Raw genomic sequence first — 8,432 nt, forward strand, 5'->3', positions numbered from 1 at the left:
CCCTGTAAGGGTGAGTTTGAGAGCAGCTTTCAATGGACTGATGATGATGTGCTTCAATAATTCTGCACCTTCTGTTTGCTTGGGTTCTCGTTTTGACTTTTGGTGTCAATTCTCCTCTTTCAATAGAACGTGAAATGGATTCTCTATTGACTGCTTCACACTAATACAACTTTATCATAATCAAATCTCTTAAGGATTGTGAAGAAGAATATGATTTGGGGATTTCTGTATGGACCTCTGTATGGAATACATATCAGAAATCACAAAGCCGGTGAACAAATACCTCGTATCGTATTATTTTCCATCTGAAAAGAAGAGTGAATCCTGTTTTTTTTTTAAATATATCTAACACACAGTGTGGTGAGAATAAAAAAGTTTACAATGGAAACCCGTCCTGCTCATCGTGAAGGAACGCTTCTCAGAAATATACTTTATGACCTTTATGCCTTTGCTTTTCTGTCGAATACATAAAAAGAAATTTCTTCAGATGGAGAAAGGGGTGTTTAACAGAAAAAATAAAAGCATGCATTCATTTCAAGGGAAACGTGCTTAAACGTAAAACCTTAATCATCAATTACATCCAGAATAAAAGATCTTAATGTTCCCCTTGACAACAACACTGTATGTTTGCTATAGCGTAACAGCCGACCGCTAGAAAATCTTGTCCTGGCACAGCGAGGTCTCGTTCACCTCACTCGGATTGCTCAGATCCAGCAGGAAACAATTACAGCTTTATAAAGGAGAGAAACTTAATCTGCAAGAGTATCGATACCAGAAACCCATCATGGCCATGACGAAACCCCTAATGAACTTGTTTGAGAAATCTAGGCTACGATCTCACAAATGCTAAGCAACTTGACTTGAAGAATGAAGGAGAAGCCTACAGCGACGGACGGGGTCTTTACTAAGCAGCTTTACCGTGTTTTGGAAGAGGAGGGCAAAGGCAAAAAGAAATAATCTCCTCAGACTGACAGGAGCTTCTCTTCTCTCTCGTTCTTCAACTCTCTTTATGACCGTGGGAGTTTTTTCTCGTGTTTGCTCGCCTCGCACTACCCTGCAGGCTGGCATTTTCTTAATGTGCTATCAGTTTCAACAAGCGGAAATAAAGTTTAAACTGTCTCAGGGCATCTGTCTGTCTCGCTTACTGATATCCCGCGCAGACAGGAAGGGAGACGCTCGGGTTTTCCTAACCAGCTTACATCTGAAGTAACCAAGCCAGAAGCTGACAAAGGTGTGAAGGTTTTGGGTTACGACTGCTAGCTCACCTGGAAGGGTGCAGACCGAGTCTCGTGTTTTGTAAATAAGCAGATTTGTCATCCGTGCAGTAAACTGGAGCCCTTTTGGTAATCTGAAAATGCCAGACATGTTTGGATTACATCTCTTGTGAGATGCAAATATAAAGGATGAAGGCAGGTATCCTTACAGAATCCATTTTCTAAATAACTGTGACACAACAATAAACACCGAAGAGCTGGGGGAGATGGGAAGAAAAGTACTTCTCCAAGTTAAACTAAGTTTGCATTCGACTCAAAACATTATGTGTTTGTGTTGATGTCTTTATACAGACGTGAGATTAACTGGAAACAGAAGTGTACATTGGACATCAAGTGGTGACCCAACAAAATAACTGTAATAATAAAATTCTGTTATGAGGATCATTAAGATGTATTATTATTATTATCAAAACTACATGCATTTTTTTATATTTATTTTAAATGGAATCGGAATCAGAACCTGGAATCGTTAGGCAGAGCTGGAACCGGAATCGTAACTAGAATTTTTTTTTACGATACCCAACCATACTCATGACAGACATGAAAAAAAGAGCAGCCGGCCCATCCACGTCCTCCACTCGTAAAATTGCAAAGAGTGCGATCGACTAAAGTATTCAAATTTAATATGACGTTGATTTTTACAAGCCATACACATGCCACCATTAAATGTGCTGCTACACCAATCTCTGAAAACTCATGCAAATTGAATTCGTGGGCACCGAAGGCTGGTTTTTGAAAGGCAAGTGATATATGTAAGGAATAATTGATGACAGGCCATTGAATTATAAGAAAATAATGCACACTGAAGGTGGTAATCCCAAAGTGGTCACACCGCGGGTGTGCATTATTTTCAAATAATTCAAAGGACCAGAGTCAATTATTCCGATTATATCGCGGTTACCAAAAACATTGCTCTGGTGCCTAAGACTTGTAACAAAACACAGGTGTGCGGTTTACAGAAAAATAATCAACACCCATGGAACATTTCTCAGCCAATCAGAATAAAACATTCAACAGCTCCATGGTAAAATCGATAATAAAAATTTGCACATCTTTAAAACAACAATAACAACCATATTATAGCAACGGATATATCTTGCACACCCCTGGCTCTTTCCTATTTTGGGAATATAATTTTAGGAAAGTGGTTATTAACAACACAGCACCGTATGCAGAGCTTAGCAAAAAAATTGTGATGCGCACCTAAGCTAGTCCTTCCTGTCACTGTTTAAGTTTAGAGATAAGAAGAATGCTATCTAGTGGTCAAGATGTACAGTAAACTCCAAATGAAACAACTATGAATCTTGTATGATTTTTATTTGATCAAATTTGCATTTTAGATCCAATACGGTATCCTTCAGCATATTGCGATATTCACATCCGCTGCATTTTGCTTTTACCCCTAATATGTATATGCAGCAAGTAGATCTGAAGCTAAAGAACAAAACATGTGAGTACATTTTCATCACATTACATCTCATTATTGACACTGTAAAATAATGTTCCCATTGTTTTTTTGCCATCACCTCTACGCCTTGTGTGAGTGTTCTAGCTGTTAACATGACAGACTTAAACAGCATTAGCATTAGGTGCTATCAGCTCCAATCACGCTTCAGCGCCTTTATCAATCACGTTCCACACGAAAGAGCCGAATTTCCCAAAGTCACACTCGCATTGTCTGTCGGATGTGTGAATGCATGCAGCTCAAACCTTCAGCCAGCTATCAGCAGACTGCGGAAGCCTCGCAACAGCCAACAAAAGCCCACGGAGAGACAGCGAAAATTAATTTCTACATAATCTGTTAGATCACCATGTCACATCAAAAATGTAAATTGAGACCCTTCCTGTTACAGTTCATGCATAAAACCATATTAAAATGGAATGAAGTATCGAATAAAGAACTAGTATAATTCAAATCTGGCATTAGTCATGGTCAGTACGTTCAAAATCTGGGAAATAAACCGGTTTTAAGTGAACAGAAATTCAGAGAGAATACACTACAAGTAAAATTGCTTTCATATACATCACAGCAAGTATTTTTGCATTTAAAATACGTCTAATGGCCGTCCAAACACAATACAGATGTCTAGGCTAAATTTGGGCTGTCAGTGAAAATGTAAGAGATGTCTAACTATAGACAAAAAATAAAATAAATAAATGCAAACACCTTGTATTAACTGTTCACTTTGCTTGCATGATGGAAATCATTCCACAAATTCAAATTATTTTGGCTAGAAGTGGTTTCCTCATAGGCTGACTACACTCACCTAAAGGATTATTAGGAACAACTGTTTAATTTCTCATTAATGCAATTATCTAATCAACCAAGCAGTTGCTTCAATGCATTTAGGGGTTTGGTCCTGGTCAAGACAATCTCCTGAACTCCAAACTGAATGTCAGAATGGGAAAGTGTGGCATGGTTGTTGGTGCCAGACGGGTCTGAGTATTTCACAGTCTGCTCAGATACTGGGATTTTCACGCACAACCATTTTTAGGGTTTACGAAGAATGGTGTGAAAAGGGAAAAACATCCAGTATGCAGCAGTCCTGTGGCAAAAATGCCTTGTTGATGCCAGAGCTGAGTGGGCCGACTGATTCAAGCTGATAGAAGAGCAACTTTGACTGAAATAACCACTCGTAATAACAGAGGTATGCAGCAAAGCATTTGTGAAGCCACAACACGAACAACCTTGAGGCGGATGGGCTACAACAGCAGAAGACCCCACCGGGAACCACTCATCTCCACTACAAATAGGAAAAAGAGGCCACAATTTGCACGAGCTCACCAAAATTGGACAGTTGAAGACTGGAAAAATGTTGTCTGGTCTGATGAGTCTCGATTTCTGTTGAGACATTCAGATGGTAGAGTCAGAATTTGGCGTAAACAGAATGAGAACGTGGATCCATCATGCCTTGTTACCACTGTGCAGGCTGGTGGTGGTGGTGTAATGGTGTGGGGGATGTTTTCTTGGCACACTTTAGGCTCCTTAGTGCCAATTGGGCATCGTTTAAATGCCACGGCCTACCTGAGCATTGTTTCTGACCATGTCCATCCCTTTATGACTACCATGTACCCATCCTCTGATGGCTACTTCCAGAAGGATAATGCACCATGTCACAAAGCTTGAATCATTTCCAATTGGTTTCTTGAACATGACAATGAGTTCACTGTACTAAAATGGCCTCCACAGTCACCAGATCTCAACCCAATAGAGCATCTTTGGGATGTGGTGGAATGGGAGCTTCATGCCCTGGATATGCATCCCACAAATCTCCATCAACTGTAAGATGCTTTCTTATCAATATGAGCCAACATTTCTAAAGAATGCTTTCAGCACCTTGTTGAATCAATGCCATGTAGAATAAAGGCAGTTCTGAAAGCAAAAGGGGTCAAACACAGTATTAGTATGGTGTTCCTAATAATCCTTTAGGTGAGTGTATATCTGCTATGAGTAAATACAGTTCTTGCATTTCAGCTGTTGTTCATTCATTATTTCTAATGTACTTTTACTATGTGATTTAATTTATTCATTCAGTGAAGCATGATTTATTTAATGTATTAATTCAGCGTTGCATCACTAAACTCCTCCCTCTCTCAATGAGTTGTGTCGGTGGGCATGCATCTGTATCTCAAATTGTTTACCAGAAACATTATTTTATGATACTCATTTTACCATACTACAGTTTGTGAGAGACTAATTGTAATTTTGAATCGAGACTTTCATCTCTACTTTCAGTCTCATTCTGTGGCACTTTCTCTCTCATGGATGGAAGCTGTCAATGCGGAGCACAAAAAATGCAAATGGAGTCAAATAGATTCACTTCAAAGCTCTTAATTACATGATATGTATTCCATGAATCATAAATTGTGTGATCCAAGAGGGTTTAGTGACAGAATAATAGCTTTCTTTAATAATTGATTTTTCCAAGCGCATATCAAATGGAAAATAACGATGTTACAGTGGCACACATATTGATTGCAGTCAAAGGTTACAACAAATTTCAAGAATTCATTCATAGTTTTGTTAAACATCTGGCAACAGAAACATTATAATAATATATGTAGGGGAGTGGAATAAGTAATGTATTTGTGTAATCACATTTTTATTTTGACAAAAACTCAGTACGTGTGTGTACTTTAAATCTCAGGTTATAGAGAAAACTGCCACAATTTACAAAATTCGACATTGTTTGAAAACCAATGCGTTGTATTTTTCATGCAACATACAGCGAGATCTTGACATGACTTAACGTGGTATTTTTTGCATGCAACATAGACAACTAGATTTTGTTTTATCAGGTTAGGTATTTTCCTTCTGTCTGTTGATATCAGCAGATTATCTCTGTACTGCCATCAGTAAATCAGCTGTCTCATGAATCACAGAAAGCAGCATCACAGCTAACAAATATCCGTCATTGTCACATCTCTTTGGATATCTTGATAAGATGCTATACTAACAGATGCTTCAGTGACTTTAGTCAGACGTCCTATTTAACACGTTTCCCGTGTGCTGTCCATTATTTTGTACATCAGCTGTCAGATTGTGCTTTTCTTCTATTGTTGCTCATAATGAAGTTTGACCTGGAGAAATAAGAGAGAAAATTTGTTTATTTGCATGAATGATTTGGTGACATATTCTCCTTTCCATTGTTTTTCTGTCCCGAGCGGTCCTGTGGTACGTTTGAGGAGTCTGTTTATGAGGAAGAGGAGGCTGATCCGGAGACCACTGGCATTTCTACCTTTGTTTTACATGTCATGATTCAAGGACGTTGTGTTCAGGCAAAACCATGGCCGATGGAAACCCTTAACCTTTATGTTAATCGCTCAAACCTCCTTCAATACATCATTTGCATAACATTCACTCCTTTTATTAATCTGAAGAACGAACTAATTTCATTTAAATAAACCTACTGATGGACTCTTGATGTCACTGGATGTTAGCGGTAGAAATCTGTTAAATGGTTAACTGTAGGTTAACTTGCATACACGGTGGAAAATATGTTCATAGATATGAATATAATAAACCTTTAACTCTATAATAATAATCAATGAGGAAATGTGAGACAAAACAACTAAAATCATAAAACATCACAGAATTCAATACTAGTTCAATATCCTAATTTGGTGTTGCTTTCTCATCATAATGTAAATGATGTCACTTCCTGGAGGATGATGTCATCAAAGCACCTGGAATTTCTCTTAATATATTGCCAGTTTAAATGTAAATAAAGATTTGTTGGTTCAACATTAAAAAGTAAGTTACCTGGTTGCCTTAACATTTTTCGAGTTAACTGAACTTAAAAAAAATATTAACTCCAAAAAATTGTGTAAAAAATTTTGTTAACTAATATTTTTTAAGTCGAATAAACTCAAAATTTTAAGCCAACCATGTAACTTACTTTTTTAAGTTGAACAAACTTTTTTACAGTGTAGAGCACCTTAACGGTGCATTCACACGGGGCGTAAGTGTCAACGCTTCCCATTCACTTTTAATGGGTGACATCATGCGTTGCCGAACTGAATTGTGGTTCTGTGCCACAATTTTATTAAAATCCTCATCTGTAAGAAATAAAAAGCATAACAGACAGACAGAAGTGTTATCACAATAATTGATTAATTGCAAAATTTCAAAAGCAAAAGTAGTTAAAATGAAGATGTGCTGCAGACGCGGTCCTCTCTGGAGTTTATAAAGTACAGAGAAATAATTATTAATCCACAAAAACGGTAATCCGTCTTTTCTCTGTCAAGGTGCGCATTTCAAATTTTAAAATACATTGACTGAAAGACGGCAATCAATGTCACAAATCTGTGACGTAACACGCAAGAGCCAATGAGCGTTTGATATCATTGCCGTAAAGCAATGTGACAAAGCTTCTTGAGGCGTGAAATTGAAATAACAAACACAAGATTTGATGTCACTGATGAGAACTGGGATCAAGATCGCTGGATAAAGAAGTGTATTTGGATCTGTTCCTCACAATCATATGAATTCTAAAGATTTGGATTACAGCAAATTAATAAAATGAATAACTTTTGTGTATTTATGTTGTGTTTTGATTATTGTTGCATAGGAGAAAACACAATTTGTGTGTCATGGCAAACAAACTAAATATTGCAAAATGGTTAAATGATTACAGAAATGTTGAGGTTTTAAAGTGTAGTCTTGTTTAATATTGTGTAATTCTCTGGTTAGTAAAATTTCATTAGGTAAATGAGTAAACTGTCTCAAATAAATCAGAAAATAAAACATGTCATTAATATGAGTAAGAAATGAAGTTTTAATATTTTATGAACAGTAATACTTACAAATTTATATGTCTGTAAAGCTGTTAATATGTAAATAATTAACGTTTTAGTCCTGTAAACATGTCAATATTATACGTTTCAATGTGTTTTAAAACATAAGTAAATGTGTACAACCACACTTTATGTAAAAATACACAAAAATTCTCCTGAGATCACTTTGCAAAATCACATGTGTTGAACTCAATGATATTATAACGTAGACGGGGGTCATTTCTTATATTAAGCCTGCAATGACAAACAACTTTCACAAGAATTCCAACAAGACAAAATTTGATATTAGAAATGAAAATGTAAGATTTAATTTACATTCTATCTTTAATGGCATGAACTTGCTGATTTTAAAAGTAAGTTGTTTATTACACTGAAAAAAAATTATTCATTCAATTTACTAATTTTTTTTAAGGTAAGTGGTTGCAATCAATTTATTTAAGTAAACAAAAAAAATAGTAAAATAAAATAAAATAACTTTTGTTTAAATGTAGCTTAAATTAAATTGATTGCAACCACTTACCTTAAAAAATGTAGTAAATTGAATGAATAATTTTTTTCAGTGTACTGTAGGTAAAGACTAATAATGATCTGAACACTAGCCATTCATCACATCACTACTTAACATCTGATCAGTTTTAATCTAGTTTGAAATGACTTTTCTTTCATTTCTGTAAATGTAATTTTTTCTTATAAACTCAAATACTAATGTAACCTCCCAGACATCTAAAAAACAGGACCTGAAAACTATAAAATAATATTTGACGTTGACATTGCACTTTCACATGAATTTAAAGTTGTCAGATGTACAATGTTTCTGTGAGCTTCATCATGTGTGTTTGTTGTGAGATCTCTATAAGCTCC

Source organism: Paramisgurnus dabryanus, chromosome 15, assembly GCF_030506205.2.
Source record: "Paramisgurnus dabryanus chromosome 15, PD_genome_1.1, whole genome shotgun sequence".
NCBI lineage: Eukaryota > Metazoa > Chordata > Actinopteri > Cypriniformes > Cobitidae > Paramisgurnus > Paramisgurnus dabryanus.